The sequence below is a fragment of the Dromiciops gliroides genome, chromosome 5 (genome assembly GCF_019393635.1).
Source record: "Dromiciops gliroides isolate mDroGli1 chromosome 5, mDroGli1.pri, whole genome shotgun sequence".
Classification (NCBI taxonomy): Eukaryota; Metazoa; Chordata; class Mammalia; order Microbiotheria; family Microbiotheriidae; genus Dromiciops; species Dromiciops gliroides.
Window position 1 is genome coordinate 205,249,370 of NC_057865.1, and position 12,033 is coordinate 205,261,402.

Consider the following 12,033-nt stretch of genomic DNA (forward strand, 5'->3'; position numbering starts at 1 on the left):
AAAGCTCTTTCTTTCAGACTAATAAAATTATTCTCTTAAGGTTAAAATATTTTTAATTATCTGGAAAAGTTTAAATATATAATTCAAAGTAAGGAAAGGAATGTGTTTTTGCGAGGAGCAGACAGACAAAATTAACAAAAGCATTATTTATCTGATTTTTATTTATTTTATTTTAATCATCAATTAAACCGGAGTTTTGACTTCCAGTTCCGATGGCTTCCACGCTTCCAGCTCAACTAGACAGTTCAACTGCACCTGGGAGGATGCTTTTTGTCCACATCTCAGGTTGCTAGTTGATGATTGGTGACTTTTCTGGAAGGGAGGGTCCTCAGGAAATGTGACACCGAAGGATGTGGCCCCCAATCAGTTGATAGAAATTTCCACTCCAGAACTGGCGAAAAGAACAGAAAGCAGGCTCTCAATCCATCTTTTCCCCTCGAGTACTACTCTACATACTCGTTCAGGAAGGGCAGAAGGAAAAAGGTGAGTGATTCTGAAATTTATTTATTTTTTTTCCTTTTAGAACGAATACAGTTGTCAGTATGCAAACTTAGGTCTGATCTCAACGGAGATGTTCTCATGAAGAAAGAACACACACACGTGTGTGACACTGTATGTTCAAGTTCAGGCTTGGTATTGCTGATTTTAAACTGTTGTAGTATCTCTACTCTTTAGGTAGATTATTATTAGGTGGCTTTTGATCCTATTCGCTGGAAGTACTGGCACTCATTTGGGAGAAGGGATTGATTTGTGCTACTTTTGTGTTGTCACCGAGAGCCAGTTAATAGCAAAAGAAAGTTGTCGAGCCTCCCTCCTCTCTTTTCTACCTTACCCCTTCACTCCCCTCACACTCCTTCATCCCCACCCCTTCACCCTATCCTTTTCCCTATAACCACTAGTTTTAGAAATTGTAGCGAAGCACTTCATGGTGCCCTTCTGTTAAAATTCTTGCTCCGCCTGTTGCTGCTGCCACTACCATCCCTGGAAGAGGGGAGGCAGAGCAAGGCAGAAGAGGGGGGAGGGGAAAGGAGGTGGAGGGGCGGGGCGGAGGCTGATCCCCTTTGGGAGTCTGGCCACTCATGTGGCTTAGGCTTGCTTGGTGAGGTGTTAACCTAGCTGCTGGCCCAGTACCCATTCTTCAAAGCCTCACTTAAGGTGTGGAGGGTTTTTTAAAGAGGCGGTGTAGGTAAACAGTGGAGATGTAAACAAGGCCATCACAGTACGCAGTGAAAAGCCAGGGAAGTGCCAGGGCTAGGAGGGATCAGGCTGGGGTTTGGGACTGATTGATTGATTTGTTCATAGCTTTGTTCAGAAATTCAGGCTCTGTGGCTGAAGTAGACATAGCTGCAGAAAAATGAGGCAGCAGAGATTAAGGGATAAGACCAAAGTAGAGAAGCAGGGAAAGGAGGGACCTCCCAGAGACATGAGGGCAATGAAAAGGGCGCTTATAGGAGAAGGACCACGGGAGAATTGAAGATTCTGGAGAATCTGCCTCATCTGGGCATTTAGGATGCTGTTCTCTTTAGCTGGATGAAGGAAATCCTGGGGATTGCTTTTTAGCAAATATCTAGATTTTTCTAGAACATGGGGTATATCCCAAAACTCAGAAGAATTAGTTCGAACCTTGTAGAGATGGAAGAGATATCAGAGGTCATTTGGTCTAACCCTCTTCTTTTACAGATGAGGAAACTGAGGCTTTGTCCAAGGTCACACAAATAATGACTTTCTCGGTCAGGTATGGAACCTAGATAATCTGAATTCTGTTCTTTCTACAAAACAACACAAGGACTTGCATGGCTCATTGGCCTTAGGAATAGTGATTTGTGGAGGGGAGGGAGATGGCCAGGCAAAGAGGGAGGTAGATTAGAGCATGGTGGGGTGGGGTGGGGTGGAGGGAAAGGAAGGAATGTAGCACAGTGGAGGAAAAAAGTAAAAAAGAATTGGGGGAAGGAGAGGGTGAAGGTAAGAAAGGCAGGTATATTTCCCTATAGAACCAAGAAAAAGCTATAAATACCTGGAGTTGGTTTTGTGTATGGGGAAGAAAAGTGGAGATTTTTAATTGTCTTATTTCTCTTAGAAAGTATATCTATAGCCTTCCTCTTCAGGCTCAAGCATACTCAAAAGTTTCAAATTTTGTTTTATGATTATACAGCAAGTAGCCAAAATTTGGCATGGAGGACAGCCATTCTGAGGCCATGGAGATATAATAAGTGATCAATCAACCAATCACAAGCACTTATTTTGATGCACCAGGCACTGCTCTCAAGAAGGTTATATTATTTTGGGGGAGACATTTACTTATAAGTATATGCTGAATCAATATATCAACTATCATCTCTACAGGGATAATCTGAGAATCATCTACTTATCTAGTCCTAATCTCTCTGCTGATCTCCACTCTCACATCTCTAACTACTTATTGTACATTTTGAACTGGGTATCCTATAGTCATCTTAATCTCAACATGTCCAATAGCTGGACATGAATGAACACATTATTTTTTCCCAAAATCCTCTCTCCTTATAAGCTTCCCTGTAACTATTGAGAGTATCACTATTTTCCCCCTAGGCTTTCCACTCACATGTTATCCTAAACTCTTCACTCTCATTCTTCCTATTATATCCAATCTGTTGCCATGTAAACACACACACATATGTATGTGTATACACACATATATAAATACATATACCACTTCTCCTATATACCCACTTCTCCCCTTTGCCACCATCCTGGTGTAAACCCTTATTACCTCATGTGAAGACTATTGGAATAGTCTATTGATTGTTCAGCCTGCCTCAAGTCTATCCTGACTCCAGTCAATTCTCCAATGGCCCCTACTCCAATTCCCCCTCCATTGGCTCCCTAATCCCTTTAGGATCAAATATGAAATCCTGTTTAAGTTTCAGAGACCTTCTTAGCCTATCCCTCCACCTCACAACTTCTCAGTCTTCTTACAATGAAAACTGAGTTTTCTTTGTAATCCAATGACATTGGCTGCCTTACTTTTCCTTGAACAAGACTTTCCATCTGTCTACTCCAAGATGTATCCCATGCCTGTATTCTCTTTCTTCATCTCTACCTTTTGGCTTCCCTGGATCCCTTAAAGTCACAGTTTAAATTAAACCTTCTACAAAACCTTTCCCTATCCTTCTTATTGACTATTCTCAATTTATTCTATATATAGTTAATTTTTACATAACTATTTACAAGTTTTCTCCTTTATTAGTCAGTGAGTTCTTGAGATCAGGGACTCTCTTTTACCTTTCTTAGTATCCCCAGTGCCTGGTCCATAGAAGACATTTAATAAATGTGTACTGATTGAATGACTGAGAATAAGATAGTAAAACACTGGAGTTGCTGTCTACCACCACACCCTGCTACTTTATATGAGTGATGGGTATGGACATGAGAGATGTTACAAAGAATTGACAAGACTTGGAATGTTTGGATGTGTGGGATGAGGGAGAATGAAGAGTCAAAGGTCACTGAGGTTGCAAATCTGGATGACTAGAATAACGGTTGTGTTTTTTTCCTTTTAAATAGTATTTTACTTTTTCCAATTACATGCAAAGATAATTTTTGACATTCATTTTAAAAATAAAATTTTGAGTTTCAAATTTTCTCCTTCCCTCCCCATCCTTTCTCCCTAAGACAGTGGTAATTTGACATAGGTTATATATGTGCAATCATGTAAAACATATCTCCATATTAGTCATGTTATGAAAGAAGAAACAAAACAAAAGGGAAAAAACTATGAAAAAATAAAGAAAGTAAAAACAGTAAGCTTTAATCTCTATTCAGTTCTTTCTCTGTATGTGGATAGCATTTCCATCATGAGTTGTCTTTGATTATTGTATTGCTAAAAAGAGTTGTCAATCATTGTACAATATTGCCATTACTGTGTATAATGTTCTCCTGGTTCTGCTCACTTCACTCGGCATCAGTTCATATGTCTTTCCAGGTTTTCTGAAATCCTTTCCTCATCATTTCTTATAGCACAATAATATTCCACCATATACCACAGCTTGTTCAGCCATTCCCCAGTTGATGGGCATCCTCTCAATTTCTAATTCTTTGCCACCAGGAAAAGAGCTGCTATAAATATTGTTGTACATGTGGATCCTTTCTTATTCACAGATAGATTGACCTTTGGGCATAGTTCCAAATTGCCCTCCAGAGTGGTTGGATCAGTTCACAATTCCACCAACAGAGCATTAGTGCCTCAATTTTTTCACATTTTCCAACATTTATTATTTCCCTTTTTTTTTATCATATTAACCAATCTGATGAGTGTGAGGTGGTTCTTCAGAGTTGTTTTAATTTGCATTTCTCCAATCAACAGTGATTTAGAGTATTTTTTCATATGACTACGAATGGCTTTTATTTCTTCATCTGAAAACTGCTTATTCCTATCCCTTGACCATTTATCAATTCACTCAATTCTCTATATATTTGAGAAATGAGGCATTTATCAAAGATACTGGCTGTAAAAATTGTTTCCCAAATTTCTGTTTTACTTCTAATCTTGATTGCATTGGTTTTGTTTGGGCAAAAACCTTTTAATTTAATATAATAAAAAATTATCCTTTTTAAAATCTTGTAATTCTCTCTCTCTCTCTCGTTTGGTCAGAAATTCTCCCTTTCTTCTATTCCTTGTTCTCCTAATTTGCTTACAGTAGAAGATGACTGTGCTTTTGACAAAAACTTTGCAAAATGGATATCCTAGAAATATCCCCAGGGAGTAGCAGTGTCCTGTAGCCAGTCCCTATAGACTGAGAGTCTTAGAAAGCCTATTGTTAAATTCCCAGTGTGAGAATTAATGCTTAAAAATAACCAAATGCTACAAATTAGGGCTTGATTTATTGTTTTGTTGGTTGTATAGATTTAAGATGAAGAAAATGTTAATAATGCAGATTAAATTTACAAGTGTCTCCTGGGTAGAGTTTTTGGGAAAACTGATTATGAAATACTAACCAACATATCATAGTCTGAATTTATTTTTTTTACTCTAAATCCTTCCCTTTTCTGAACTTCCTTTTGACAATAACATTGTCAGAGGCATAGCCATTAAATTATTACCAAGGGTTTTAATCGTTTTTCTTCCCTCTTTTAAATTCCTTCCATGATCTTTTTTGTTGTTTACCTTTCTTCTACTATTATACCTGCCCATTTCTACTTATTTTTAGTCCACATAGCATCCTACTATCCAACCTTTCTTTATCTCATCTTTTCTCTTTGAAAATAGGAAAGAAGAATAAAACCATGCAAAATTTAATTCTGATAAACTTTTATTAATCACTTACTATGACAATCACTGTACTGAGCTGAATGCAGAGATGTATTAGGCCTTCAAGTTGATTAAGCTAAACAACCCAGCATTAAAAGTATTATTTCTTTTTTCCCCCATCTACATTACTTCATCTCATCAGATCCCATGGATATAATTACTATTTCTATTTCTTCAATCTACCTATTCTTCCCCAACCTCTCTGTTGACCTCCAATCTCACATCTCCAACAACCTTTCAGATATTTTGAAGTAGATGTTCAGTAGACAGCCTAAACTAAATATTTCCAAAACAGAACTTGTCTTTCCCCCAAACTCTCCTTCTCTCTTACCTTTCCTATTATTAGACAGAGTTACACAATCCTTCAAGTCCCTCAGAGTTGAATTCTAGAAATTATCCTTACCTCCTCACTATGTCTTACCTCCCCATATGCAAGCTCTTTCCCCAGCCCACTAATTTCACTTTGCAACATCTACCAACTTTCTTTCCTCTGTTAAGGCCAACATTCTTTTGTATGTCCTCATGACCTCATTTCTAGACTAATGCAATGACCGGTTTGTGGGTCTTTCTGACTCAAGTCTCTTTCTACTCCAATCTGTCCTCCATTCAGCCACCAAAGTGGATGTCTCTTTTTGTGTCTCTGGTAAAATTACTAACTTGCAGGTCTGACTTTATCAATTCCCTACTTGATAAGCACCAGTGGTTCCCTGTCACCTCCAGGATCAATTACAAAATTTTTAGTTTGGCATTCAAAACCCTTCATAACTTAGCCCCTTTCTATCTTCCTAGTCTTCCTTCTTCCTTGTCATGTACTCTTCAATCTAGTGACACTAAGCCTCCTGGCTTTTCCACCAACATGACATTCTATCTTTCAACTCTGGGCATTTTCCCTGGCTATCCCTCATAACTTGAATGTCATCTCTTCTTGAATGTTCTCTCAACCTTGACTTCCTCTAAGTCCCAATTAAAATTCTACTTTCCACAAGAAGCCTTGCTTAACCCCCCTTAATTCTAGTGCCTTCCCTCTTTTAATTATTTCCCATTTATCCTATATATAACTTGCTTTGTATATATTAGTTTGCATATTTTCTCCCTCATTAGATTGTAGGATCCCTGAGGGCAAGGACTATCTTTTGCCTCTTTGTATATCCCCAGCACTTAGTATGCCTGGCACATAGTAGGTGCCTATTAAATGTTTATTGATTGATTTTTCTCCTAATTACAAACTTTATTCTGTGTAATTTAAGATTCTAAATGTGGATTCTAATCTGTTCCCCAAGTTTTGGGGGAAACTGACTAAAATCACTGATAAAACAAGTTTAGGTTTTTAAGGGTTTATTGAAAAATAGAAAGAGAAAGATTGAGAACAGAATTCCAACAGCCTGGCATTCCTATCTTTCCTCAAATTTCCTGTGAAGTCCTCTGCCGCCACCACCACCATCAAATCAGGAACCCAAAAGAGAGAGAGCTTTTCGTACAGACCCTCTTTCCTCCTTCCTGTCTCCTCCCAGAAAATAGGAGGCTCCTCAAATTGATTGGCTGGTAGCCTTGATAGACAGCACCCATGAGCAAACGTCACTTCCTGACGCCAAGGAAAAGCCACATGGCCTTGCCCTCTGAGACGTTCGCCTCATGGTGGAGCTTTCCTATATTAAGTCTCCAGTAGGTGGCATCATTCCAATCATTACAATTCCACTGATATATTTTTGTTATACTCTTGAAATTTGGGGCCCCAGTTTGTTTATGTCATCTTGTCCTTTTAAAAACAATCTAAAATCCTTCTTAGTCCACCATAATTTTACTTGCATCTTTTTTCTCCTTACTTTGTATCATTCGTCTTGCAACATTTACGCTCTTTACCTTATATGTTCCTCAGGTCAGGGACTTTGCTATTTGATTTGGAACTATTTTAAATCAATAGATACATTTACTATGACACCAAAATGATAAAGAAGAAAAAAAAGAAAAATATTTCACCAAGAGGCAAGTTTTTTGAAGAGATTGATTCTGCATATTGAGAATTCAGTTCATTTCCCCAAACACCTGTAGGGGCTATATTTTTCGAATGATGCTATCTTCTTACAAGGTAGCCTTGTAGAAATAAGGGAGGAAAATGATTATTACCAGCTGCAGGTGTGGGTCAGTTGGGGCACCCTGAACAGTAGTCTCAATGACACAGAAAGGACTTGGGAAACTCTTCCCTTTATTGGGGAAAAATTCTTTGTAATTTTGTTTCAAGATCTTGTAGAGGCAGAGCAGAATAACTTGTATAGATTAGGGAAGCAGGTAAATAGAAATGAACCTGTTCAAAGAATTTCAAGAATAGATATGATTGGGCATTATGTAATATTCCAAATGTTTAGTCATTTTAAGCTTTAATTAATATTCCTTCCTTGACCACACTACCAAGATATTCTCCTGGATTAAAAAAAGGGACCTCCTCCCCATCAACATTTTGATCCATTCAAAATGGAGAAAGAGGGTGCTGGCCAAAGGCAGAGACACAATTTCCATACATCCAGGGGAAAAGGAAAACAAGGTTCTTCACTAGCATAGGGGTCTTTTTATGTTCTATTTGTTTACCATCCTTAATTCATTTCCCTGTTTTTTTTAACCTTTTGTTCTTGTCCTTTTAGGGTAAGGACTGGAAAGGACTTTAGACTAGAATAATATGTCTTGACATTTTCAGTTGAACTAAATATAAGTGTTTATTGGTTTGTTTATTTGAACATGCTTCCAAAAGGGCACAACTCAAACTATTGAAATAGAGATGAACCTTGGAATAGAGAGGTAGAGTTCAGGGTCTTCCTCTAGCCCATATTCTGTGTGTGCTCCCATGACTCTTTAAGATTATAAACTGCAGACAACAGTGTTGTCCATCCTGTTGAAATCTCAGGTATAGACCTCTTATTTCCAACCCCACTCCCCTTCCCCCTTCAGAACTGGCTCCAACCACCTCTTAGGAACTTGGTGTATATATTAAAAGTCAGTCCTTGCCCATTAAACCTATTTTTCCTGCCAATCTTGAAATATAAGAATGATACTTGAGTTCTGGGTTAGTGAGGAGTAGAGTTGGGGGTGATGTCCTTCTCTTCACTAAACTTGAAACCATAAATTCAGCGATCCTAGGCAACATTATATCTGGGATAGAACTTCGTCCTGTTTGCATCCTTTTTCCTTTGATATAGAGCCTTGCAAGATTTCAAAAGGCAGCTAGCATCTTCTCCCTTTCCTGGCCACTTGTGGAGTAGGGTATCAACTACTGGAACAGTTGTGGTCCCAATTATTGCAGGTATCAGAGGATGCTGCCCCATGGTAGGGGCATCTACCTCCTTCACTGATCTATACCTTCTCTTGTTGACTTCCCACCCCCTACATATACCTGGTAATCTCCTGCCAGTATTTATGCTCTCCCACTCTTCTAATTGCAAGTTATCCCCAGGGCTTCTAACTTCCCTTCCTCAAAGGACAAGTGGACTTTTCAGGCACTAAATTCCACAAGTCTTATTCAGTGTAAGGGCCTCATCTCCTTTCACCCATTGAAACATTCATCATTTGAAGCCCCTCCCACTTCCAAAGTAAAGACTCTTTCACCATTTTTCAATCTTTCTTGGATCCTACTCACCTATTCTCCTGTAGTCTCTTCTCTTTCTGAGTTAAAAGAGGTCTTCCCTTCATTGCTGGCCCTTGATGTGAAACTTGGGTATCACTTATTTTTCTCTACCCATGCTGTGCAATATAGTGTAAAGTGCTGGTCAAAAACAGTTTTCCTAGCAGTTTATTTTTTAAAACATATAAGGTGTTCTTTCCTGTGTAATTTATGTTATTGGGATTATTAAACATTATGTTATGGAGTTCCATTGTTTGTAATTCTCCCTTGTCTACTGTGTTCCATTTGTTACTTTCCTTTTTTTTTTAAGCAATACTAGAAAGTTTTGATGCTTACTAATATTGTTTATCGCAAAAATTTCTTAGTCCAATGAAGAAAAAGAAACAACAAAGTCTCCAAGCTGTAGAAAATTGGTTTATTGAGAGAGGGCCTATCTTACAATAAAGCCAGCCTCAGCTCTAGGACCCAAAGACCCCAAGCAGTGCTGGTCTCAGACTTTTATACCCCTGTAAGGCTTAAATGCTAAACACCATTATGCTACACAATTCAAGTGATGTATGTACAACAAATCCTCATTGATTATCAGAAACCTCAGTCTTATGCAAAATTTATGCAATCCAGCTAGTGGATTCACCATACATATAGTGCTGGAAACTACAGTAGAAAGAATTGGATAGTTAAATCCATCAACTTCATCCACCTCCAAAGGTAACTTTTTTCAAGTTCTGATTGGTCCAGAGTAACTATTTTTAGTAACCACATGGCTTTCCAGGCCTTTCTGAAATCATCCTGCTTGTCATTTCTTATAGCACAATAATATTCCATCACAATCATGTAACACAGCTTGTTTAGTCATTCCCCAATTAATGGGCATTCCTTTGATTAGATTGTGAACTCTTAAGGGCAGGAACTGTCTATGGCTTTTCTTTAAATCCATAGAATTTAACATAGTCTCTGGCACATAGTATGCACTTAATAAATAGTTGCTGACTGACTTACTAATTATATATGTCTTTGTAGCTGTTTTCATTAGAAAGTAAATTTTGTAAGTAGAGATTGTCTCATTTATTGTATTGGTATCTTCAGTGCCTATCACAATATCTGGCACTTAGTAGGTGCTTAATAAATAGTTGCTCACTGATTTTCTTCTCTAACTTAAAAATCCCAAGTTCCAATAATCATTCTTTACACCTCTGGTCATCTTTGGAATTTGCCCCACTTTATCCATATCTTAAAATATGGTATCAGAACTACAGACAATATACTAGTTCTGGTCTGGAAAGCACAAAACAGAGTGGTTCCTGCATATATATTTTTCTCTGAGCCATTTTTAGTAGTGTATAGCGAAGAACACATTTTGTACTTTGCTAAAGGAAACTCTAATTATTCATTGGCAGTCTGTGTAAAAGATTTGAATGTGGCTGCCTTTTAAAGAGTTTGGTCTTTGCCTTGTTCCTACCATGTGTAAATATACAGAATAGATTAGAGTGGGAAAAGACTTGAGGCAGGGAACTCAACTAGTAGATATGGGAATAAATCCTGCAAGAGGAGATAAGAGCTTATACCTAAGTGGTGGCTATGTGAGTGGAAAGAAGGGGACATGTGAGAGATGTTGTAGAGGTGGAAATGAAAGGACTTGATAGCAGATTAGATATATTTAGAGTGTGAGAGAAGAGGATAATACTGAGGTAGCAAGCCTGTTTGACTGGGAGGATGGTGTTGACTTCAGCATTAATAAGGAAATTGGGAAGGGGAATAGTTTGCGGAAAAGATAATGAATTCTCTTTCATACATGTTGAATTTGAGATACCTATGGGATATCCAGTTGGATATGTCCAAAAGGAATGTGACCAGAGCTCAGGAGGGAGATTAGGGCTGGATACAATATTAAGAGAGAATATATGGGAATAATTTACATGGGGAATCATAATTGCTTTTAGAGAGAGGCTAATGAACTCACCAAGCAAGAAAGTATAGATGGAGAAGACAGCCAAGAGGAACTGGCATTGTGAGTAGGAAGATACTGAGGAGTGGTCAAACAACTAGGATGATAGCCAGGAGAAATCGGTGTTAGAAAGGCCTAGAGAGGAGAGAATATCCAAAAAGATGGCGATTAAGGAGCTATTAGATCTGGCAGTTAAGAGATGATTGTGACTTTGGAGAGAACAGTTTCAATTGAAAGGCAAGGTCAGAAGTCAGATTACAAAAAGTTTAGAAAAGAGTAAGAGGAGAAGAAGTAGAGGCAGTAAGTTTAAATAGCTTTCTCTAGAGGTTTAGCTGAAAAGGGGAGAAGAGATATGGGATAATAACTATCAGGGACAGGAGGACCATGCAAGGATTTTTTTTTTTTTAGGGAGGCAATTGGGGTTAAGTGGCTTGCCCAGGGTCACACAGCTAGTAAGTGTTAAGTGTCTGAGGCCGGATTTGAACTCAGATACTCCTGACTCCAGGGCCAGTGCTCTATCCACTGCACCACCAAGCTGCCCCAATTTTTTCTTTTTCTTTTTTTTTTCAGGGCAATGAGAGTTAAGTGATTTGCCCAGGATCCCACAGCCAGTAAGTGTCAAGTGTCCGAGGCCGGATTTGAACTCAGGCCCTCCTGAATCCAGGGTTGGTGCTTTATCCACTGCACCACCTAGCTGCCCCTAGGATTTTTTTTTTAAGATAGAGGAAATCTGGGTCTATTTTACTTGCAGGCAACAGGGAAGGAGCCAAAAGATAGGGAGAAACTGAAGACTAGAGAGTGGAAATGATAGAGTGGCCAATGTGCTGAAGAAGATGGGAAGGAGTGGGATCAAGAATGCTTGCAGAGGGGTTTGACATGGCAAAGGAAAGGGTTATCTTTTTGTCCAGGACTAGTGTAAATAAAGAGATACTGGAGAAAGGTGTCAGCGATTGAAATGAACATGAGTGGTGAATGGTGAGTGGTCTCAATTTTTCAGTGGAGATCAGAAATGAGGTCTGTAGCTGAGAATGTGATGAGAAGGCAGTGTCATGGGAAGTTTGAGGAGGAATTGAAAATGTTTGGGAAAAACATGATGGTGAGTGGGAGAGTGAACCTATGAAGGAGATGTGAAAGAAATGAGATTATGTAACATGAATTTTTAGTGAACCCAGATAGCAAAGTTTCACGGAT

At 38.6% G+C, this 12,033-nt stretch overlaps 1 protein-coding gene across 1 annotated transcript in view; it reads left to right on the forward strand.

Moving 5' to 3' along the window:
* Positions 1-354: 354 nt before the first annotated feature.
* The window catches only part of SLC38A4 (solute carrier family 38 member 4), a 112,178-nt gene continuing 100,499 nt past the window's right edge, over positions 355-12,033 (forward strand). Inside the window, 1 exon segment of the mRNA XM_043966779.1 lies at positions 355-483. The gene's annotated coding sequence lies outside the window, so the exon portion shown is untranslated.